The sequence below is a fragment of the Delphinapterus leucas genome, chromosome 12 (assembly GCF_059928025.1).
Source record: "Delphinapterus leucas isolate spDelLeu-1000000601 "Yukka" chromosome 12, BTC_Dleu_Yukka2, whole genome shotgun sequence".
NCBI classification, from domain to species: domain Eukaryota; kingdom Metazoa; phylum Chordata; class Mammalia; order Artiodactyla; family Monodontidae; genus Delphinapterus; species Delphinapterus leucas.
Window position 1 is genome coordinate 48,826,598 of NC_143140.1, and position 25,732 is coordinate 48,852,329.

Here is a 25,732-nt window from a genome sequence, read left to right on the forward strand (position 1 = left end):
GTCTGAAATTCCACAATGCAATACTACTTCTGTTTCACCAATATATACTGGTTAGTAGCAGGTGACAGCCACTTCAATTTTAATTTCTATTTGTAATATCATAATAATATTTTCTTTAAATATGTGATTTTTTAAAGGTAGATACTATGTTTCCCCCCTTTACTTTATAAACTATGTTGATTTGTTATAGATTTTCCTATGGGTTTTCTCTGACTGTGCCTTTTTTTTTTTTTTTTTTTGCGGTACGCAGGCCTCTCAATGTTGTGGCCTCCCCTGCTGCGGAGCACAGGCTCCGGACGCGCAGGCTCATAGGCCCAGCCGCTCCGTGGCACGTGGGATCCTCCCGGACCGGGGCACGAACCCGTGTCCCCTGCATTGGCAGGCAGACTCTCAACCACTGTGTCACCAGGGAAGCCCCTCCTATGGGCTTTCTCTGTACATCAATTTCAAGTATCTTTAAAATCAAGTACTACCACGTCAAAGGAAAACAATTAACAACGAAACTAAACAACATTAGAAACAGCAGAGAAGAAAGTTGAGTAAATAGGTCAAGGTCTTTACCTTCATGAGGTGGTTTTGTTTTTTTTTTGTTTTTGGTGCCACAACATATACAAAATTTACCATCTTAATCCTTTCTGAGTATACAATTCAATGGTATGAAGTACATTCACACTGTTGTGTAACCATTACCACCATCCATCTCTAGAACATTTCTTTCCATCATCCCACACTGAAACTCTGCACCCATTAAACAACAAGTCCCCATTTCCCATTTTCCCCCAGCCCCTGGTAACCACTAATCTACTTTCTTTCTCTATGAATCTGACTATTCTAGATACCCCATATAAGTGGAATCATACAATATTTGTCCTTCCACTCTGAGTTTTTTCTACTAATTTTTATTGCATGTCTAGGCAACAAGCACTAAGGACACAAAGACTGGCAGCATACTGCCATACCCTCATGAAACTTACACTCTAAATAGGGAAGCCAGACAAGTCAATATGATAACTGCTCTAACAGAGATACAAGTACAATGACAGCACAAAGGAGCAATCAACTCTGAGTTGACTGAAGTCAAGAGAGCTTCACAATAGAGGTGATATCTCAGGACAGTTTTGAAATATGAAGGATTCACTGAATGGACATGGTCATTCCAGTCATCAAAAACATTCTATGAAGGACAAAATTATGCCAGGCACTCCACACCCAGAACAGCCAGAGTTCCTGCTTTCCTTAAGGTAAAAGCAAATGCAGAGCCATGAAATATGCATCTGGGCAAGGGCCAGCAGTTCAAACTGAAGAGCAAAGTGCTTGGGGAGGAAGATGAGGCTGCAAAGGCACTCAGGTGTCAGATCATGGAAAAGTTTTATGTCATCCAGAGTTTTACTGAATACTGCAGGCCAATTTGACAACTTCAGAGTATATAACAATCAGAGGTGGCTCTTGCTAGTATACATTCCTAGGATAAACCCAAAGGTTTTTATTTCATATGCCTGGGGTGGACCCCAGAAATTTACTTATAATAAGTACACCAGGTGATTCTAAAGCAGTTATACCCATGGACTACTTCTGGGAAAATATCTCTGTAGAATATGGGAAGCTAGTGATAGCTTCAAACAGGAGAATAATGTGAATAGTTTATATGTTTGGGTTTATTAATTTTCTCCCTAACTACAAAGTGCTTTTATTCAAAACATATAAAAAAACACAAAAAAGAAAAACATTACTCAATTCTACCACCTGGAGATAAACAGTTCATACTCTGGTGTTATTTGTTTTTCTCTGTGTTTACAGTATATACATTTTTTTAAGACTTTATTGAATTTGTTACAATATCGCTTCTGTTTCATGTTTTGGTATTTTGGCCACAGGCACTTGGGATCTTAGCTCCCTGACCCGGGATCAAACCCACACCCCCTGCATTGGAAGGCAAAGTCTTAATCACTGGACCGCCAGGGAGGTCCCTACATTATATACATTTTTAAACAGAAGGATCATACTGTACAAACTACTTTTTCTTTTTTTTTGCGGTATGCGGGCCCCCCACTGCCGTGGCCTCTCCCGTTGCGGAGCACAGGCTCCGGACGTGCAGGCTCAGCGGCCATGGCCCACGGGCCCAGCCGCTCTGCGGCATGTGGGATCCTCCCGGACTGGGGCACAAACCCGTGTCCCCTGCATCGGCAGGCGCACTCCCAACCACTGTGCCACCAGGGAAGCCCTGTACAAACTACTTTGAAGCCTATTTTCTTCACTTAGTCATGCAAGTGGACATTTCTCCCTTCTATTCTTTCTTAGTAAGATTTTTGATGACTGTATAGCAGACCATAGGTACCATATAGGTGTAACTATCCCTTATTTTTAAACATTTAGGTTATTAGCTGTTTTTCACCTATTTTCCTGTACCACTGTCAATGTCAACATTTGGATGGTATCTGGGTTTAAGAAAGATCACGTTAGTGACCTTATAAGGACTAGATGTGGAAAAAGGTGAAGTTAGGGGACTTCCCTGGTGGTGCAGTGGTTAAGAATCCACCTGCCAATGCAGGGGACACAGGTTCAATCCCTGGTTCAGGAAGATCTCACATGCTGCGGAGCAACTAAGCCCGTGCGCCACAACTATTGAACCTGCACTCTAGAGCCCGTGAGCCACAACTACTGAGCCCGCATGCTGCAACTAATACTGGAGCCCGTGCACTCTAGGGCCTGTGTGCCACAACCACTGAAGCCCATGCACCTAGAGCCCGTGCTCTGCAACAAGAGAAGCCACCGCAATGAGAAGCCCACGCACATCAATGTAGAAAAGCCCCCGCTCACCACAACTAGAGAAAGCCCGCACACAGCAACACAGACCCAATGCAGCCAAAAAATTAAAATAAGTAAATAAAGGTGAAGTTAAAGGCAAGGTGAGAGGCTATTATGATGGTCCAAGCAAAAATAATGAGTCCTCAATTAAAGTAGTAACAATAGAAATGGACAGAGAATGGATGTGAAAGTCCATAATCTACAATACATGTAAGGGTTTGCCACCTGTTTAAGATAATATACAGAGAATTCTTTTCTTCAATAAATATTTACCAAAGCCCTATAATGTATCAAAGAATAATTATGGAGAAAAAAACGTATTAGGATTTTTAAAAAATCACCATACATGTTTCACTTTTCTTTTCTGTGTGTGTACATATATCAATATGCGTAGGATCAGATTTCCAATTGCATTTAAGTAATTCAGAGTATTCCTTTTTATCGGAGGAAAAACAATTCCGTGTTCCAGTTCTACAACTGCAAAAGTAGAGCCAGAAAATATCACAGTTGTCAGCAAAAGCCTAACCCTCTGTTATTGGGTCTATGGTGGGGCTACAGTGGGAATTTACCATACTAAACAAGAAACTGCCCATGATGAAGTTTACTCCAATTTTTTAAAAGAATCTGTATATACTGGGGCTTTCTGCCAAAAAAGAAAATTCTTCTTGCATTTGGCTCCTTGTCCTTTGATGTGACTATTCTCCAATATCAAATTAGAGATATCCTCATTTCAAAATCTGCCAGCTACTGGGACATGGGTCAAACAAAACACTTTTCCTCTCTGTGAAAAAGTAAAATTTATCAATGACAAGAAATCTTATTATGTAAAGCTGAGATCACACAAAAATGCTTACAATGAACTAGTTCATTCCCCCCAAACAACTTTTGTAAAGATACTAATACCCATTCCACACTATTAAGCTCCAGATTTCAAATGTAAGTGTTTTTTTTATGATTAAACTTTTAGACGCTTGAAGCAGACATATCCAAAGACTCTTTTTTTTTTTTTTTTTTGGGTAAGTCTGACACACCTCAGTGGATGTAAAGGAAAAAATCAGAAGCATCTCTTGCTTTCTTCTAAGATAGTATTCCTTTTTATTCATCTACCTTATAATATAAAAAGAAACTACATAAGTCTCATCTATTACTTTTGATAATTCAAAGCAACTTGATCTACTCAAACAAAATATTTTTTACTCTTTGAAATTTCCAAGCCTTAAATTTGTTTTACTTAAACTAATTGTTTTATTAATTTTTAATGATCTTGAAAAATCTCTCCTTTAAAAGGTATCCCATTTATACCTCCAAACCACTTTCTCAAATAACAGGTTAAAAAAAACAAAACAAAATAATCCTGAATTCTTACTTCTACTGTAACTAATGTCTACGTAATTCTATACAGTCCTAGGAGAGTAAAATAAACATATCTGGGTCTAGCTACTTGGTAATATGTAATATTACTTTCTTATTCCAAATTAAATATGTAAAGTTATAATAACAACTGAAACATAATTCAGAATGAAAATCCAATGAATTTCAAGTGATTAACATAGAAAAATAAGAATATGTTTCAGCATATAAAACTAAAACATACCTTACTTCATAAGTTACTGGAATTATTACATTATATTCTATCTTCACAACAGCAACAATTCTGGACCATATTTAATAGTACACAAATCGAATCAGACTGGTTTTAGTTGGGACAAAAATTACTACAAGTTTATATTTTACTAATAATCTGAAAGATCTCAGGACATGACAAAAAGTATATGCCTCTATAGCATAACTTCACATTCTGACATATCAATACTTAAGGAATGTCAACAACAACTATTATCATGAAGGAAATCTCCCTAAAGATAAATTTCATCATATTGGGGGGGGGCAGGGAAGAGTGGGGAAAAAAACAGAAAAAACCCAGAACAAATTACACAAGAGCTATGAGAGACAGTATCAGAGTTTAGTCCAACCATATTATTAATTACATTAAATGTAAAAAACCTAAACACATCAATTAAAAGACAGAGACTGTCAGACTAGGTAAACAAGTAAGCCCAACTACATACTATCTACAAGAAACCCATTTTAAATATAAAACCAGAAGTAGGTTGAAAGTAAAAGGATGGAAAAAGATATGTTAGGAGACAATTCTCCATGGGTCTGTACTGTGGTAGGTGTCTTTGAATCTACTTCTCAGTACTTGACCTGCAACTATCTCCCAACTGCAATTGGTAGTGAATTAAGTAGAAATTTTTATTTATTAGTAGTGAATAAAGTAGAAAATCAGGAATCTGTCTAATGCCAGCATCTATGAAATTTGTGGCAAGTTAACTTGTTAGCTTGCAAGAACGTAAAAATCTCAGCCCCTTCACAATTCTTGACATGATATACCATGCTAAAAGCTAATTAAAAGAAAGCTGGAGTGGCTATATTAATAACGGACAAGGAAGACTTTCAGAATAAGGAATATTACTAGGGATTAAGAAGCCATTTCACCAAGAAGACATGATAATCCTAAATATGTAAGAACCCAACAAAAGCTTCAAAATACTTTAAGCAAAAACTGATAGAACTGAAAGAGAAACAGGCAAATCCACAAGTTGGAGACTTTAACATTCCTCTCAATGTATGATAGGACAAGCAGATGATAAACATACAGAAAAATTCAACCTTACTAGTGAGAGAAAATATACAAACTCACAATGAGGGAGATCATTTACACCTAAAAGAATTCATTTAAAACTTAAGTTTGACAAATCTAAGTGTTGGTGAAGATGGGGAACATCAGAAACTCTCATACATTGCTGGTGGGCATATAAGTTGATAGAACCACTCTGGAAAACAATTTGGCATTACCCAATAAAATAGAGATGTACACATCATACCACGGCAATTCCACCCCTAGTACAGCCATGATAAATTCTTATACACATGCTCTAGAAGACACGTACAACAGTTTTCATAACAGCATTGTCAGTAACTGGGGATTAAAAAAAAAAAGACCAGGAAACAACTCAGATGTTCACAGATAGGGGAATGAATAAATAAAATTGTGATATACTCATATAACACAATACTATACAGCAGTAAAAAGGAATGAACTACAGCTATATAATTCAACATAGGTGATTCCCTAAAACATAATGTTGGGTTGGGGCAGGGGGAAATCACAGAAGAACAGACACACATAAATAACTCTAAAAAGATAAAACCAAATAATATATTGTTTAGGGATATTTACAAATGAGGTAAAACTATAAAGAAAAACAAGGAAATGATTAACCAAAATTAGATAAGAGAGGAGGAGGCAATCAGAGGCTTCAAAGATATTTGTAATGTTTATTCTGGGTAGTAAACAGATTTTTTTATATTCCTTACCCTATACATATTACAGACATTCTCATATTTATTATATATTTATAATTTAAAATTCTTACTAAGAATAAGTAATAAGTACAGCTTCACTCAGCAAATACTGAAAACAACAAAAAAAAAAGTTAAATAAAATCACCAAATACAAGAACAACACCCCTGTTGTTTCTAGACACTGAGATGCACATGACCCAAAGAGGCCACACTAGATACTGGTTATACTTAGCAAGATATAAAACAACATGCCAGCAAGGCAGTGTCAGGTAGTTATTCTTCAGTAGTCGTCTTCACAGCAATTCAGAGAGTATTCTCTTTGGCCCCCCAGGTGGCAGGTCAGGTAAAAGAGAACACGATCACAAGGACCGGTGTAGTAACTACCCTAGCTTGAAAGTACCGAATAGTAACCACCAACTCCAGTCCTGAAGACATAGATTCCCAGCCTCACAGTAGACTCACTCAACTATAAGAGTTATCACACCCAGGAAAGCCCAAAGCTGTTGCCTCCCACTGGTATTTACAGTTTATTCACAGTCCTCCCAGTCCATATGTACTTTACTAATCATGATTCATTATTACCAAAAGCAAAGGTGCTTGGTTACACAACTGACATTCTATCTCTATCAGGTTTCTAGGTGAATAAAGCTAGAGAGTTAACCCAAGACCAAAACAGTCCAGGGGAAAAAAAGCTATTAATTCTTTACTCACAAGAAGTGAGGAGATTAAATTTAGAATGGCACTAAGCTAAACATCTATTTATATTTCACTGAATCTAAAATGCCAATGATTATAAGACATTTTTTTGTACTACTAAGAAAGAATATGCTTCCAATTAAATATGGTGCGTCACTGATGGTAAGACCCATCCCAATTACTGAGATGTAAAATTGGTGGTGGGGGGGCAGGATAAACATCTTAGAATCTATGAAATATAAAATAACTCTTCCAATTTTTCACTAAAATATTTAAGATATACAGCACTATTCTCTACCTTGGAAATATAATCTGCTCAAACAGAAACCAGTTCCCTACTAAAATCTTTCTAAAATATGTAAGGTTGTATTTTCTCGCTCAATACCAAGGTTATATTTTCTCACTCAATACCTCTCTTTCTTCATCTATTCTAAAAACACAATTCCTAGTATCAACAAAACTGATGGAGCATAGCTCTCTCCATTCTGGATGTTAAATGAGCTTCCCTCACTGATAAAAACCACCAGAAGTCCTAAGGGCCTTTACGACCTGGAGACTTTCATGTAATGCTCTGGAGAAAAGAAAGATAGAAAGACAGACAGACAGACAGAAAGAGAAGACAAAAAAACAGACAGAAAGAAAGATCCTCAGGTTATCCGGGAATAACTCTGCTCCCACATGACAGAGACTGTGCAGTTAGAACAGGGGAAAACTCTTAAACCTCAATCCAGTACAGGCATACTAAATGAATGTTTTCATCTAAGTGGGCTGTGCTCAATTATTAGCTCTGTATATCTGGGAAGGCAAGTCTATCAGTTTATAAGCAAAAATGAAGATAATCAATTGGACTTTCCAAACTCTGCCTGCTTGCAAACATCAGGAGTGGATAAATAGCCTCTTGTTCATAGAAGGATAAACTTGGGACCTATACAAACATTCAGCACATCTTCTTAAAATGCCAAAGAAAAGAATCTGTGATAATTTACATTAGGAAACAGAAAAAATGTAGACAGTATCTCTGCTGTGTTCTCGATAAGACACAAGAAAATACAGTTTCTGTGAAACATCTTTTATAAGGAAAGATGATCAGTTACAAAAGGAAGGAATAGGGCCTTCCCTGGTGGCACAGTGGTTGAGAATCTGCCTGCTAATGCAGGGTACACGGGTTCGAGCCCTGGTCTAGGAGGATCCCACATGCCGTGGAGCAACTGGGCCCGTGAGCCACAACTACTGAGCCTGCATGTCTGGAGCCTGTGCTCTGCAACAAGAGAGGCTGCGATAGTGAGAGGCCCGCGCACCGCGATGAAGAGGGGCCCCGCTTGCCACAACTAGAGAAAGCCCTCGCACAGAAACTAAGACCCAACACAGCAAAAATAAATAAAATAATTTAATAAACTCCTACCCCCAACATATTCTTAAAAAAAAAAAAAGGAAGGAATAAAAACACAATACAGATACACAGACTAAGATATAAATGGCACTCTAAGAGATAAGGAAAAGGAAAGAAATATAAACAACAAAATTAAAATCCATACTGGAGACGAGAAAGAATAGAATCTGTATTACAGGAAAATAGTAATGTAAGAAGATGAAAACAAAAAGGATCACCAAGAACGTGAAAGCACAAAGTTAAAAATAAGAGGGAAGGCAGGTATAAAAAAGAAATGTAAACCAATCCACAAATAACAGGTATTTCATTAATTTAAAAACAAAATACCATAACAAATGGAATGAAAGCAATAATCAAAGGCATAATAGAAGAACTATCCCAAAATAAAAAACACCAGGGCTTCCCTGGTGGCGCAGTGGTTGAGAGTCTGCCTGCCGATGCAGGGGACACGGGTTTCTGCCCCGGTCCGGGAGGATCCCACATGCCACAGAGCGGCTGGGCCCGTGAGCCATGGCTGCTGGGCCTGCGCGTCCGGAGCCTGTGCCCGCAACGGAAGAGGCCACAACAGTGAGAGGCCCGCGTACTACAAAAAAAAAAAACACACAAAAAAAAACACCAGCATGTCTACATCAAAAGGACTTTCTTATCTCAGTCAAAATTCAAAGACACCAGAATAATATTTAGAGAATTTTAAAGGAAAAGCCTGGGACACAAGAATACCATTTTGAGCCATGCTCGCATTAACATGTACACACAAAAAAAGCCATTTTCAGATATTCAAGGATTCAGAAAAGTAAACCACCTGGATATCTCCTGAAAAATAGTACATGGAAATGTATTTGAGGCAACCAAAAAAAAAAAAAAAAATTAACCCTGGAACTCAAGAATGGGTATAAATGGTGTGGTATACATAGATGAGTGGTGGTGCTCCATACAAAATTAATACATAGAGGTGAGTCTAAATTGTTCTACTGAAATTTAACACATAAGCTAAATATTTTTTTAAAGAGAAGATATACCGTTTAAAACATTCAACATTTATAAGTTAAAGACTCAGAAGCTGACAGTATAAAAATTAAAATAAGCTAAATTCCTTGTATTACATAAAAGAAAATGTTTCTTATTTGTTCCCAAATTTTATCATTAAAACTACATTTCTGTATATATGCTTTTAAAAATTACTGTATCATGCTTAATAAAGCACATTAAAGAGTTTATGCTGCAAAAAACAGAAAGCAAAGAGTAAAACAGAATTATTTAAAAGTATAAAATTATAGGAGTAAAAATCAAATACATCAATTACAGCAAATTTTTATAGTTTAAAACCTCTACTGGAAAGATCCTCAGATGGGGTTAAAAAAAATGAAATGACTTAAGAAGAATTAAAAATAGTGACAGGCAATTATACAACATGTAAATAGTCAAACTAAAAGGAAATAGGTAATAATTTTGATGTGGAACAAGAAACAGGACTCAAGAAGAAAATTAAAAGGTCTCGTTAGACTGATTAAAAAAAGATATCTAGGGCTTCCCTGGTGGCGCAGTGGTTGAGAGTCCGCCTGCCGATGCAGGGGACATGGGTTCGTGCCCCAGTCTGGGAAGATCCCACATGCCGCGGAGCGGCTGGGCCCGTGAGCCATGGCCGCTGAGCCTATGCGTCCAGAGCCTGTGCTCCGTGATGGGAGAGGCCACAACAGTGAGAGGCCCTCATACTGCAAAAAAAAAAAAAAAAAAAAAATCTACAGTGCTACTCAAATGCAGTCTATGACAAAGTTGTTTGTTATAGGTTTGCAACAAGCAAGTATCAAACTAGAAACTCTTACAGAAATTTGACAGGAATTCTATACCTATTTAATAATATAATAATAAAAAAAGGGAGCTTGTTGGGTTTTCTTTCTCATTTCATTTTTCTAGTAATTCACTTTTTTTTTTAAAGAAGTGGATTTTAATTTATTTATTATTTATTTATGGCTGCGTTGGGTCTTCGTTGCTGCGCGCGGGCTTTCTCTAGTTGTGGCGAGCGGGGGCTACTCTTCATTGTGGTGTGTGGGCTTCTCAATGTGGTGGCTTCTCTTGTTGCGGAGCACAGGCTCTAGGCATGCGGGCTTCAGTAGTTGTGGCACATGGGCTCAGCAGTTGTGGCTTGCGGGCTCTAAAGCACAGGCTCATTAGTTGTGGTGCACGGGCTTACGTGCCCCGCAGCATGTGGGATCCTCCGGGACCAGGGATCAAACCCCTGTCCCCTGCACTGGCAGGCAGATTCTTAACCACTGCACCACCAGGAAGTCCCTAGTAATTCATTTTTAATGTATTTTAAAGAGGTATCAGAAAAAATTGATTCTTCACCACAATTAGTTTGAAAAGTACTGCTATAAAAGACCTATCAGGGCTTCCCTGGTGGCGCAGTGGTTAAGAGTCCACCTGCCAATGCAGGGGACATGGGTTCGTGCCCCGGTCCGGGAAGATCCCACATGCCGCAGAGAGGCTGGGCCCGTGAACCATGGCCGCTGAGCCTGCGCATCCGGAGCCTATGCTCCGCAACGGGAGAGACCACAGCAGTGAGAGGCCCGCATACGGCAAAAAAAAAAAGACCTATCAGTTATAAAGCTTTATGTGCCAATAACACAACATCAAAATATACAAAAGTTAAAACAATTAGAGATGCAAAGCAAAAGTGAAAAACAAAATAAAGTGGGAAAGTCTCATTCCATGACAGAATAGATTAAAAATAAGTAGAGAATGAAAACAAATGATGAAAAAAAAAAAGAAAACAAATTATGAAATGTCACATTTCCTTCAGGAAGTCATCTATTATAAGATGTACCATCAGTTTAATACTAGCTTTTCAGGAGAAAAAATTACTGTGTTAAATGTACACATTGTGAGATGTATTACAACCTCAGAAATATTAGAATTTTTTTAAAAGAATCAATCAAGGAAATAATAGTATGTCAACAATTTGGTAACAAATAAATAGAAAAATTTAATTGTCGATGAAACATTTATAAAGATACTGATGATATAACAGACCCTAAAGAATACCTTGACAACTCTGAAAAATTAAAAACCATGTAAAGCATGGCAAAAAAGGGTTTTCTACTATTCCTCACTATGAATCACTTAAGGATTCCTGTCTGGTTTTGCTTTTTTTGATGCTGCTGGGTAAAATGATTATGAAGAAAGGGTTTGCCAACTTTAAAAACTTTTGAGAACTACATTAAATGACTTAAAACATGCTAATCTCTTTAGCCTTGCAGTTTTCTATTCCACTTTTATATAGAACTCAAAGTATTTCATAATGTCAGATGCTGCATATATCATAGATGCCTCTGCTATCCTCTTCCTACCTCGTTACAATCTTATTAAAAATGTAGGATATTATCTGGGTAATGGGTAGCATTATTGCTTTCTCAAAAAAGGTCACAGTCTGTTTGTCTTTCTTCTTTGTGGCCCACTGGAAAAACAACAGCCAAATGTAGCCACACTAATATAGCTATATGGTTGATTAGGTAAAGGCTGGCTAAAGAGATAAAGGGTTATACGAGAGCACTGCTTGAAACACTACCACTATATATATGTGTGTATACTGTACACATTACACACAAACACATACACACAATGCACACTGAACTAGATAACACTCAAAGCAACATTATTAACAATTTATTTTAAGTAACAGAAATGTATTTTCCGCCTATGCTCTACAGTCAATCATCTAAAAATTACCCTCCAAAGGATGATCCTACTTCTTGGACTGGTCTGTCAAAAGGAGTGGTCTCATGATAGTACCAAACTTAGAAGAGAAAAAAGTATATCAAAGATAGGATCCTTTTGAAACTTTTCATTTTAAGTCAGGGTTTTGAAAGGTAAGTTCTCTAAATAAGTGTTCTTCCATTCCCAAAGCTAATACTTAAGCCTAACCTCAACTAAATGTGTTCTAAAAGTGTCATTTAAGATACAAACTTCGTTATAAAATGAAAAAAAATTATTTAAATAAAATGTATTTACCATAAGAATAAAACTAGAAAAAATATTTGCAACTCAATTCCCAGATATAGACCAATTTTCCTAATATATGAAGAGCTCCCTGGAATCAGTAAGCAAAAGACCAAGACTCACAACAGAAAAGTGGGTAAAAGATAAACGAGTGGTATCCTGAAAAAGAAATACAAATGGCTCTCAAGTATCTGGAAGGACATCCAATCTCACTCATAATAAAAGAATGCAAATTAAAACTACACTGAGATCTATAATTTTTATCTATTAGATTGGTAAAGATCAAAACATTTGAGACCATAACCTTGGTGAAAATATGGAAGAAGTCTCATTACTGCTGGTGGGAGTACAGATTGAAACAACCTCTGTATTATATAGTTCTTCTTACTGGAAGAAATCCTTGTAAGACATTTAAAAAATGTAGTACATAAGATATGTTCAGGCTGGTGTGAGATGTTGGTCATTTTAAAAAATTTGTTAGTAATTGTCTGCTTTTACAGAATACTGTTCATATAATGAAGCAGACAGGTGGACAAGTGTAAGAAACTTTGATGATGAACACAGTAGTATTGCTCCATCTGCTCCTCACCTCATGATGGCCTACTGTGCACTTAGTGGGTGATCAATTAAATCTGCTGGGTGAATAGGACCAGGAATGATGCTGAAGGATGATGAGAATGGAATAAAACAACTGAGAACAAGAAATTAACTTAATTTATCTGAATTGGTAAATAAACTGCTTAAACACTATACTTTTTCAAGAGTAGCGCATTGTGTACACTGATAAATGTTTTCTGAAAAATGAGTCGGCCAGCAACAGAGGTATAGCAGATTGTTGCAGTAATGGCCCCCTAATGAGTCACACACTTTTAGGAAATTCCTCCCACACAGACTCAGGGCTTGGCCATGTGATTTGCTTTGGCCCATCAGACAAAATATATGGGGCTTGCCTTCACTTGCTGCTCCTACAAATCCTACTACTGCCTCCACATGAAGGCTAGCCTTCTGGAGACACATGGCTCTCCGCCACCCCAGCACCAATATCCAGACATAGGAGTGAAGCCATTCTAGGCCAACTGGCTTCCAGACGACCTCTCAGCTGATTGCAGCCGCATAAGCAAGCCCAGCCAGAAGCAGGAGCAGAAATGCTGAACTGAGCCCTTGCCAGAATCATGGGTTAACAAATGGCTATTGTTTTTTGGGTTTTTTTTTTTTTTTTGCGGTACGCGGGCCTCTCACTGCTGCGGCCTCTCCCGCTGCGGAGCACAGGCTCCGGATGCGCAGGCCCAGCGGCCACAGCCCACGGGCCCAGCCGCTCCGCGGCATGTGGGATCTTCCCGGACCAGGGCACGAACCCGCGTCCCCTGCATCGGCAGGCGGACCCTCAACCACTGCGCCACCAGGGAAGCCCATGGCTATTGTTTTATACACTAAGTTTTGGGGCAGGTTTGCTAAACAAAAATTGATACAAGTGGGGAGGTGAATAGGATTAGTGGCCAAGGAAAATTTTTGTTTTGCCTGTTTCTGCTTTTTTAAATTTCACAATGAGAGTATATTCATATATTATTTAACTTATAAAAATATTTTATATCAGATTGATATTATAGTAAAGCCCTACCATCACCTTATAAACACATACACATAAAAACAAAATAATTCAGTTCAAATGGGAACATGAATCTGAGAGGAAACATTAATATTGCTCAGGAAAAAAAGGGTCAGTACAGAGTAGCAGGGTATATTTATTACAAAAAACATTAATGAATAAGAATACATTCATGGTCACTGTCATGTCTCAGTAATGGCTATTATCAGATTCTGGAAGTGTTAGGAAACATACGTCTCAGATTCTGCTTCTCTGCTTCTTCTGTTTAGGCAGGTAATGGCCTAATACATGTTCCCTCATTTTAATTCTCACATGCTATGAGGTAAACATATGCTGAATAACTTCAGGCAAAAGTTAATTAATCAAAAAAAAAAAAAAAAGTTAATTAATCTCTTCATGCCTCATTTCCTCAACTGTAAAACGGAGATAGTAGTAACTATTTTATAGAGTCGTGAAAATTAAAACACTTAGAATAAGGCACACAGTAAGGGCTCAATAAATGGTCTATAACCTCTGTTAGTAAAATGATGTAACCTTAAAGTCTTTTGACTAACTTGGCTTCTATTTTATAACCACTAAGCAACATCAACCAAAGTGTGATTCATCAAAATTAATTTGAAAATATTTCTAATAACTTCATGAAAAAAAAACAGAAGACAATGCTATTAAAAAACAAAACAAAAGAAAACCTGGAAATATATGTAGAAAAAATATGGTGAAGAAAACTGAAACTCTAGGCAATAATGAATTCATTTGGTCCACATTCCACAATACTAAATGGGTTTAAAAACCAAAGGCTTCAATTTTTGTGTGTGTGTTACTAATTCACAAAAGACAAAAAAAGAAGAGAGCGATAGTTCCCACGGTCACCTTTACTATGATCTCTGGCGCGCACACACTTCCAACTCATTCTACCATTATTTTAAAAAAAGAAGGCACTACTAATGGTTTTGGAAAATAAGGCTCTTTCACAAGAAATACACTTAACCTAAACGGCAGTATTGGAAAACTGTACTTGCTCCTTGATCAATGGCTGAACACTGCCCTTTTTCAAGGCAAGATCAGACTTGGATAGTTTTCTCTCTCTCTCTCTCTATATATATATATACACACACACACACACATATACATACATATATGTATGTATATGTATACACACACACACACACACACACACACACATCAACAGTTTAAAAAGAAAAATCAGGCCTGGGTAGGGTACTTATAAAACATAGCCAATTTTTTAAAAGTGTTTTAAACCAGTAACTACCTAGACTTAAGACATATGAGTCAGTGACCAACTGTAAAGAGCCTTACACCACAATGTCCAGGTATTTTAGTTTGTCCTATTCTGAGGAATGAATAAATGCTACAAAAATTCCATTTTTCACTTCAATTCAACTCAAACATTTTAAAGAGTGCTTGGTATATAGCAGTAATGTGGCAGATTCTGGAGTTAGAAGGGTTAGAAAGAAAGTAACAGTTACGTTACTATATATGCCAGATATGTGCTGCTTACCATGTTTAATCATAATAATCCAGTGAGGTAGAAATTATTAAAACTCACTTTACAGAGGAGGAAATTAAGGCTCACAGAAATAAAATAACTTATCCAGGGTTTCTTAGCAGCAGAAGGCAGTGTGGAGGATCCTGGGGTAGGGGTGAGGGGCAGGAGGCACACGAGGGTAGTGCCATATGACTATTCCTACAGACAAACACAACGCTCAGTGTAGTCAGTCCTTTATCAGCCACGTGAAAAGAGGCTAGGACTGTGGAAGACCAAAGAGGTAATCTTTTGGGAATGGGCAAAGGAGTCACAGAAGGCTTTAAAGTGGTTAATATTTGAGTTGTTACTTTAAGGATGAGTAGATTTATCAACTTCAATGCCAAGGTTCACCCCCACCTCCCCTCATCCCCAATATATTAACCAAAATAAATTACTTACTTGAAATTGAGAAAAACAATTTTGAGAGAAATCTTCCTCAGATATATTATTCCATAGTTTTAAAACAAATAATATGATGACAGTTTAATTTTTAGGTTGCTTTTATGTGGCTTGTCTTGGTTTTTATTCTGAAATGAAATTTAGATTAGTCATTTTCTTGTTCTGAGAAACTAGGAGTATGCCAACATGTTTTAACTTCACATTTTTTCACATATCAACATGTATTCTTACTTACAAACTCTTTCATTTCACCATCTCAAACAAAACCTAATTTAATGTATAAATTACTTTGAAGTATAAATATATATGCAAAATAAGATATTTCTTTTAATCCTTGTTATACTTCCTTGGTAGTTGTAATAAATAGAAGAAAAATAGAAAACTCTTGTTAAACTGTTATATACTACACAAGCATTTTTGAGGTAACATGCTTTCTTTTATTCTTTGAATCATATATATAGTAAATGCTCTCTTAACCCAAAGAAAATTAAATAACTGTCCCCAAGGAAATTGACCTCAAAATCTTAGTACTTCCCACAGCTATCATCTAAAAAGAAAACAGAATTGGACCAAAAAAACCCTAAGTTTTCAGAAGACAATTACTGCCCTTTTTCCTCCAAATTCACTTTGCTAGGCATATATTCAATTTCTGCTGCAGAAAACAGTCCAGTTTGCCAATACTAATTAAGCAACAAAATATTTTTCACTTAAAAAAATGAAATACTTAAAAATCTACCGAGAACTGGAAGAAACACAGAAGATCATCTGGAAAACTTAGAAGAAATGGCAAAAAAATAAACAAAAAAACAAAAAAACGCCACCCAACCACACACCAAAAGGTTACATAGCTGTCACTAAGAGGGTTTTACTTATAATTTGTTTTGGTCTCAAAATGCATCTACTTTATGTCTAGACAGTGAAGTGTTTTTCTTTAAATTGCCTAAGACACCTACTCCTGCCTTATCTGTATCTTATCTGGAAACTATAAGTTAACACAATTTTACCCAAAGTTTAGTGTACCTTAACTCCCATTATTTATTTCCTCTCTTATTTAGCATCACTGTGGTGTTAAAATGGCAGCCAGGTACCAAAGTGACATATACCATCCCATATCCCATATCTTAATAAGTTTCTAAGTATTTCTCTGAAATATCTAAGGCTAATGGCAACATTCTTTGAAGCCTATTTAACCCCAACCTACTTAATTGAACAAATTCTAATCCAATCAAAAGCAAGACCAGAAAAAGTTTAATTACAGCACCAGAGGAACTTGAAAGGTCTCCTGATTCATTCCCCTTTTCTTTGGAAAACTATATACATACAATTCTAGTATCAATTTTTGTTTATATCTGTCCTAAATTCCTCTTGTTATAGTCTAACCTTTATATTATTCTTTAAAAGGAGATAGCTACAGTCATCACAAAACAAATCCTACTATATAACCTAGTCTACAGGAAGAGTCTAAGCACTATCGGACACAGCAGGCCCTCAAAGATTTCTAAACTGTGTACGTGCATTTTTTTTCCTCTAAACGTCTGTATGTTCGTCTTTTAATTATAACCAATGCCTTTCCAATTTTCCCTCAGGTCTGGGGAGCCAGTGTGAGGCAGTAAGGGCCGAGTCAAGATCCCCAGTTTTCAGACCCAGCCCCATACCAACCAACTGTAAAGTGAAGAAATCCCTGAGCTTATCTATCTAGATATCAGTTTTCTTTAAATAAAATGAGAGAATTTCACCAGAACAGTGTTTTCCAACCCCTTTCACACTGTAAATAATATTTGTTCAGCACACTGGCCAACAAGAGGGCATTTGGAGGCATCGACATGGTGCTTGATGAAAAAAATTCATCATATTTTCTTTATATAATTATGGAAGAAATTTTTTAATTTAAATAAAATTTGTAACAATATGAATGAATTTCAAATCCAACCTTTTTCAAATCAGGAGCAATATTTCAAAATAACGATGATTTATTTTTTCAGAACATACATGCACTATTAGGCAGTCACCTTGCAACAAGCTAAATGGCACATCAAACAGCTAAGAGAATCCAATACAGGCAAAATTCAGGCGTAGAGCTAGGCCCCCCAGTGCAACATCCCTGCTACCCAGTCCTCTCATCATCAGTGGCTGCACCTTGCACTGGATGACACTCTCCTCAGCACCCAGAATACAAACTCCAATGACAGCTCCACGATCCTTTCTTGACAAGAGGCGGCTGCATACTCTGGCTGGCTGAAGTAGATTCCAAGTAGTAAAGCACCTTCTTTAATGTACTTAAAGTATCAAACAAAGCAATACCTGCTAGTTATGCTCATCATGCTCTCTGCTTACAGGAACCCCACACCCTACCTTCAGACCCCACTCCACTAGCGCCCAGAGCCACATAACATCAACTGGAAGCTCTGAATTAGAAGACCTCAAATTAAACAGTAAAATTAAAACCTAAAATTAAACAGTGCTGCAGTAATCATTTGACAACTATTTAGGACTACTATGCCCTTTTATTTTTGTTCTTCCTTACCAATTCTTGCAAGCACAACATAACCTAAAAAAATTAACTCTGAACAGGTATCCCATGCACATGGCAAAAAACATCCCAAAGTTACCAAACAGTAAACTATAAAAAAATTAGACTCCCACCTTTGTCCTCTAGGCCACCAGTTACCCTCACTGGAGGCAACCACTGTTACAAAACTCTCATGTATCCTTCCAGATATATGTGTACAATATATATACTTATAAATATATATTTATATTTTTATTTACATATATTTATTTATATTTATATATTTTATACATACATATATATTTTTTAAGCCACACAAATGGCAGCATACCACACATGGAGTCTTGCATCTTGCTTTTTTTCCTCTTAATATATCAGACGTGGCACCACAGCAGTACACATAGTGTTGCCTCATTATTTTAAGGACTGCCTAGTATTCCATTGAATAGTTATGCCATAATAATACTTAACTACTCCCCTACTGGTTTATGTTTAGGTTGTTTCCAACCTTTTGCAATGACAAACAATGCTGCCACAAATATTCTTATATGCTCATTTGACACATATATAATATCTTTTAGAGGATAAAATCCTTGAATGAAGTTGCTAGATCAAAATATACATGAAAAAGTAAAAAAGAACTTAAAAAAAAAAAGGGAATTCCCTGGCGATCCAGTGGTTAGGACTCTGGGCTTTCACTGCCAGGGGCCCGGGTTCAATCCTTAGTAGGGTAAGTTCCCACAAGCTGCGCGACACGGCCAAAAAAAAAAAAAAAAACCACCACTAAAATATACGTGCATTTTTAAATTCTGAAAATGATTTACAAATTGCTTTCCATAGAAAATGAACATTTTATACTCCCACCAGCAATATATGAGAATGCCCATTTCCCCTTCCTCTCACCCTCCCCAAGTTATACTATGTAATCAATCTTTCCTAATTAGATAGGTGATAAATGGTATGCTGTAGCTTTAATTTACATCTTCATTATAATAAAATTGCACATCTTTTCATATGAATTCTCTTTGCTCACTTTTTCTACTGGATTGTTTTCTAGGAGCTCTTTGTATATTAAGCGGAAATTAGTCCTTTGTGAAAAGTGTACAAATAATTTTTACTAGTCTACTCTTCTTTTAACTTTATGATTTTTGTCATTATACAGAATTTTATTTTTATGGTGTAAAATTCAGCAATCTGGCTTCAGTTCTGTTTCATACTTTGAAAGGCCTTCACCATTCCTAGATTAAATTAAAATAATTATCCTACGTTTTTTGTTTGTTTTCACATTTAAATCTTCTCACTTATCTGGAAGCCAACACTTTATTAAAGAATTCTTTCCGGGACTTCCCTGGTGGCGCAGTGGTTGAGAGTCCACCTGCCGGTGCAGGGGACACGGGTTCATGCCCCGGTCCGGGAAGATCCCACATGCCGCGGAGCGGCTGGGCCCGTGAGCCATGGCCGCTGAGCCTGCGCGTCCGGAGCCTGTGCTCCGCAGCGGGAGAGGCCACAACAGTGAGAGGCCCGCGTACCGCAAAAAAAAAAAAAAAAAAAAAAAAAAGAATTCTTTCCACTACTGACAGGAAAGGTAGCATCCATTATCATACACTAAGTTCTTACATATATTAGAGTCTCTGCTCTGTTTCATTGCTGTCATGTGCCAAAGCCATCCTACTCTGCAAAACATTTTAAAATTAAAATCAGTTTACATATAAATGAGTATGATAAAACTAGAAATTACTGGTTTTCTTTAATATAAGAATCATTTTGCAGTTCCTAAACTGAATTTATATAATCAAGTTTAACACTATCATCATGCAATCATGCATTTTAGTTGATACTTATTTGGGAGCCCAGTATCAACCTCAAGTCTTTTTCCCATATTTCTGACAGCTTTTCCTTAATTTTGTATAGTTTCTTTTTCCAAATTATAAAATCAATACATGTTCTCTGAAGAAAATCTGAAAAATACAAAATACACCTCCCAGTGATAACCAACCTTTATATTCTGGTGCATTTTTTCTGCATAAATGACTATTTTGCAAACTGATTTTTTTCATATAATATACTGATAGCATTTTCCCATATTATTATATATTATATTATAATCATGAAAACATGACTTTAATGACATAAATTCTACTAAATGAATATGCCCAATTTATGTAACCATTTCTCAGTTGTTGAACATTTGGGGCTGTTCCCTGTTATGCCTATCATCTATTGATTAATTCTTGCAACAAATGCTTGAGTTTCAAGCACTGTGGTCAGCACTGTCTGTATAATGGTGAGCAAAAATGAACACATTACCAGCATTTATGGAGATTACTGGGAAAAACAATCTCCAATGTATATAAAAATTACAACTATAGCAAGTGCTATGAAGGAGAGTTTATGGAACTTTGAGAGTCTATGGAAGGCTTCCCTGAGGAATGACAAATCGGAGTTTAGGTGAAGGAAAAGGAAAAACGTTCTAGGCAGAGGGAACAGCAGGTACAAAGGCCTCATTGAGGGAGGAGCATGGCAAGAATAAGGGACTGAAATAAGGTCAATATGGCTGGAACATAAAGAGCAAGGCAAGAAGGACATGGCTCAAGCCATGACTGGATAGAGAGGTAGGGACCAGACTGTGCAAGACCTTGTAAGACATGTAGATGCCACCACATAAGACATGTAGCTTTGTCCTTATCCTAAATGCAATGGAAAGCTACTGAAGCATACCAAGTAGTATGGTGATATAATCAGGTTTGCATTTTGAAAAGATCCCTGATTACAGGGTAGAAAACAGATTAGAAGGGAACAGAATAGATTGGGGTAGGCCAAGATTAGGAGGCTGTTTATTGTAAATGCATCCAAAAATGCTAGTAGTTTAGACTAGGGTGGTGATGGATAATGAAAGAAGTAGATGGATTCAAAAGATAATCAGATTTTGCCAAAAGATTTACATTCATAGATTAAAATCCCTAAAACTGGAATTACTGGGTCAAAAAACAACATTTCAAGGATTCTGATATGCATTGCCAAGCTGCCCAGCCAAGAGCAGTTTTCTCTACATTTGTGAATTACCTTGTATCTGTTCCTCTATCAGAATTTTAATATTCTTTTGAAATTGCTTTAAAATGACTTAATCCATACTTCCTTCATGAAGCCTTCCCTGACTCCCCTTTTTGCCTGCTAGGTGGTCAATGAACATGTCCTCCTTTGAGTCCTCACTTTGTCTTACACACATTTCTTTTATATTCCAATTAAACTATGTTTGACTTATGTTTACATGTCTATCATCCCTCCTACACTGTGAGCTTCTGGAGGGTAAAAGTTGTTCATAACGACGGCACTTAAAACATAGCTCAATATATATGCATTAGGTTCTCATTAAGTGTTCACTGAATAAACTGAATCACGTACTACAACATTCCACTGTGTCCACAGATTTAAGAGGACTCCTGCTTAATAAGCTTCTGATTAACTGATGGTTATTTTAAGTCAAACACAATACAGAAAACTAATAAAATTTGCAACTCAAGCTTCAAATACCTACTAAATAAACTGACTAATTTTGTTTGTGGTAAATCACTAAATCTCAGTAGTGCTCCTGAAAAATCTTTCTAATATTTATATCAAATAGGCATTATGTGATGTTAAAATATTTTTAAATGGTTTAAAAAAAAAGCCTATGAACAAGACTTTTTTTAGAGAAATTATTCGTAATCTGAGTTGTTGATAAATGCTTTAGCTTTCAAAATTGTACTCATCTCAAATTTATTTAATAATCCACCAAGATACCCAAAAAGTGAGATTATGCAACTACATAACTTTATACAGCATTTCAGAATTATCAATTTCTTATGTTGAATAACCTGATTTCATAGTATCTAGAACAATCTACTAAAATTTTCACTAGCTGGAGGAAGACTTAGAGGGGGGGAGATGGCAGAGTTCCTTACAGTAATCTTAAAGTCAAGCAGCTCCCTCTATAGTCTGTTTGTCCTACTTTGTTTAATTACTTGCTATGTGAACATCTCACTCACACTCTTCTATTTACTCCTACTCTGCATCTCAGCAGGGAAGCTTTTTGAAAGGATAATTCTGTTTAAATTGATGTTGAGAAAACTGAGAAAGCTGTCTAAGCTCAACATGAAATGAGTTACATCAGGCAACTAATAAGCAAGAGTTAGTATGTGGTAACTGGGCAGCTTCCCAGATCCACCTGAGTCAGGTCCTTACAATAAAGCCTTAGGATTTTATTTGAAGTGAATTCCCAGAGCACTCATACCCATATTCAAATCTAAGTGAAAAAACGCTGTCCTGTACTTTAGTTATTTATAACCTTGCTTCCCACCACTAAAACAAGTTACCAAAAAATTGTTATATTGCTAAATACATTGTATGTCAAAACAATATTCAAGACATTTTTAAATGAGTGAAAGAAAAGCAGAAGAGGTTTTTGGTTTTTTAAAAATAATTCCATCACTTATATATAGAAAATTTAATTGATTCTCTCAGGAACCAATATCCTCAACCACCAAAGGATTAAATCAGTTAGGATTTATCATTCAAATTTGAATGTACCACTTTTTAAAATACCTTTTCAAATTTCACCAACTTAAGATATGAGAGCTCTTAAACCTAAGACAATTTATTTCTTAAATTACTCAAATATGCCCTCAAAACACAGGACAATCAGAAGTCAACTGGACTGTTTTCTAAAGCAGAAAAATACTTTTCATGCAATAATAGGAAAACTGAACTAGTAAAAATGTAATAAACTAATCAGTTCAAAATTTATAATATAAATCTGAAATGGTCATTTTATTTGGGAGAAAATTTCTTCTGCTGTTATTTTTCACAACTTCATTTGAAAAGCAAACTCAGTTTAAAAACATATTTTCTCCAAACCAAGGTAAAGAATTGAGGACTTCCAAAATTTCCTATGTATGAAAGACTTAAGTTTATGACACTCTAACATAGATTTATCATGTGTTACAATTTTTCATTAATTTTACTAACTAGTAGATATATATAGTTTGTGCTTTCAAACAAATCTGTCTTCATTAAAAATTCTAGCATTCAGACTTTTACTAAGCCAAATTGACTTTTTTATATTAATTATTTTCAAAATTTATTTTACTAGGTGGACTGGACTACTTTTCTATGGGGAGAGAATTCAGAAGCAGATAATTGTACAGTTTTTATTTATGTTCAATTAATATTAATTTTACTGGGAGTTTCTGACATGCTAAAAATGCTGGCTTGATTCTTAAAGCTGTAAACTCTAAATGTATGCCAGTGATGTCAAAATTTTTCACCTTTTGAGGAAACAAAAATTTATGTTTGTGAACTATATTTATAGCAAACTCAATTCAATTATCCTTAACAACTTGAAGTTTGGATTTCTCTGTATCAGGTTTTATATCTTTCAATGTATGTACAAAAAGGTCTAACTTTTATATTGATTTACATTATACATTTCAAAGTGATTTTTTAATCCAGTTTTTTTTAAGGGGTGGGAGGGGGAGATGCTGGTAATCTATTGTAAGATGTCCAAGAGGAAGAAACACGTATTTCTTTTTATAGACTAGTTCACATTTCTATTTTTTTTATATTGAGAAACACAAAAGTACACCATACTCTTTATTTTTTAAAGAATATTTTTTCACATAATAAAATTCCTCCTAGCTCACTCTGAAATTCACTTTTTTTCCACAAACAAAACTTTCCTATAAAACAGAGCTTGCAAATCACTCAGGGATACATATTTAATGACTTGTGCAGAGAAAAAAAAAAACTATGTGTAGAAAAGTAACCCAAACCATACAAACTGTAATACACAGCAATGCCACAGTATATCCTATTAGCATGTCCCTTTAAATTTTCAAAATCTGGCTGAACAGAGCTATATCAACATCCCTATCTTATTCCTTCTCTGCACCTGAAGTGAAAAAAAAAAACAACAGTATATTACACTGAAATTCCAATTAGAAACAAAGACAGCACCACTATATTTAAAAGGGCAGAAAATCTATCCTTCAGAACTCTTTATTGCCTCTGTTCTCCAGCCTCCAAAGTTTCAGGTGTTACACTTTCAACAAATTGTTAACTGCACCCAAATGCCCCATCTTAAAAAGTCCATATCATCAAAATCTTTTTCACTGTTTTAAAAAGCAGCATTCTATCAAATCTCACTAACAACACTGAAATTTTTAACGAAGAGAATTCACATTAAAAGATAACTGCTTAGAATGAGTGCTTGTGTTTGGGAAAGTGCTATTATCTTGATAGCCCACAGGAAAACTGACTGCAGTAATAAGATGAATGGTGATTAGGGCAAGGAGCATCAAGTGGCAAACGCTATCTAAAATCCCAAAGGGCAGTACATAGCTAGAGCATCTCTTTCTAGGAGGCAGCTCCATTACTTCACAAAGGCAGTTCAAAGCATGTAGAAAAACAAAACAATTAAAAACCTTGTAAATTTGGCCACTATCCTACTTACATTATCATAAATCCCCAAGAGCTTTTGAGAACGTAGCTTGTCTCCCCACCCCACTGGTTCTTCAAAATTGTTTTTGTCTTAGATGTACGTGTATTTAAAATGCAATGCTACACCCCAGCACAGGGGCATTTTTTTTTTAATGTTTGCGTTGCTGGACTTAGATGTGGCTCCTATGAAATTCACGCTATTAAGTGGGATGTTGTACGTTGGGCAACATAAACACGCATTTCCTACTTCCGTGGATACACATTTCCCTGAAAGCAATGCACCTGGGGACGCAGCCCTGTCCGCCAGACTCTGAGGCTTTACTTTAAACTCTAAGGAGTTATACGACCTGCACTCACAGCAGAACCACATGGTCACTTCAACAAGAAAGATTATCTGGCCCCAGGCACCATTCTTCAGCCCACAGCATCTCCAGAAGGGGCAGAGGAGAGCGCTGGTGAGAAGAGGCGACGAGGAGCGACTGACAACAGAGCTGACACTTCCCCACTCCTCTGAAAGCCATTTCCAGCAAGGGGAACTTGGGAGACGCAGAGGGTGTCCGCGGTCCCACCAGCGACCGACCTCAGAGCGGGGCCGGCGCACCCGTTCACGGAGGACATGGCGCGGCCACCTGACCCATCCTCCGGGGCGAGAGTGGTGCCCGCTCCGCCTGCCCGCGACCCCGAGTGCGGACCCGGCTCCCGACCGCCGCACGCAGTGTAAACACTCGGCGCCCGCCGCCTCCCCGCCTGAGGTGGCATGCGGGGGGCGGCGCGCAACGCCCGCGCAGACCCCCATTTTTGCGCCTCTCGTCAGGCTCGGGAGGAAAGGCGAGGAGGGCCAAGGGGAGGGAAGACGCGGCAGCGGTCTGCGGAGAGGGCCGGCGGCGTGCGCGCGAGTGCGCGGCGGGGAGGGCTGCCCGGGCGTCCGCCGCTCCCGCCCGC

The 25,732-nt window shown here is 37.1% G+C and overlaps 1 protein-coding gene across 7 annotated transcripts in view; it reads right to left on the bottom strand.

Annotated features, from left to right (window-relative positions):
• The window catches only part of REV3L (REV3 like, DNA directed polymerase zeta catalytic subunit), a 187,727-nt gene that overhangs the window by 160,869 nt on the left and 1,126 nt on the right, over positions 1–25,732 (bottom strand). Inside the window, exon 2 of one of the 7 annotated variants that reach the window (XM_089921942.1) lies at positions 15,808–15,935. The exons of 5 other annotated variants lie outside the window; for them this stretch is intronic. The gene's annotated coding sequence lies outside the window, so the exon portion shown is untranslated. Of the gene's footprint in view, positions 1–15,807; positions 25,731–25,732 lie in introns of those variants that run through there. One more of the 7 variants, XM_089921943.1, reaches the window with a different exon arrangement.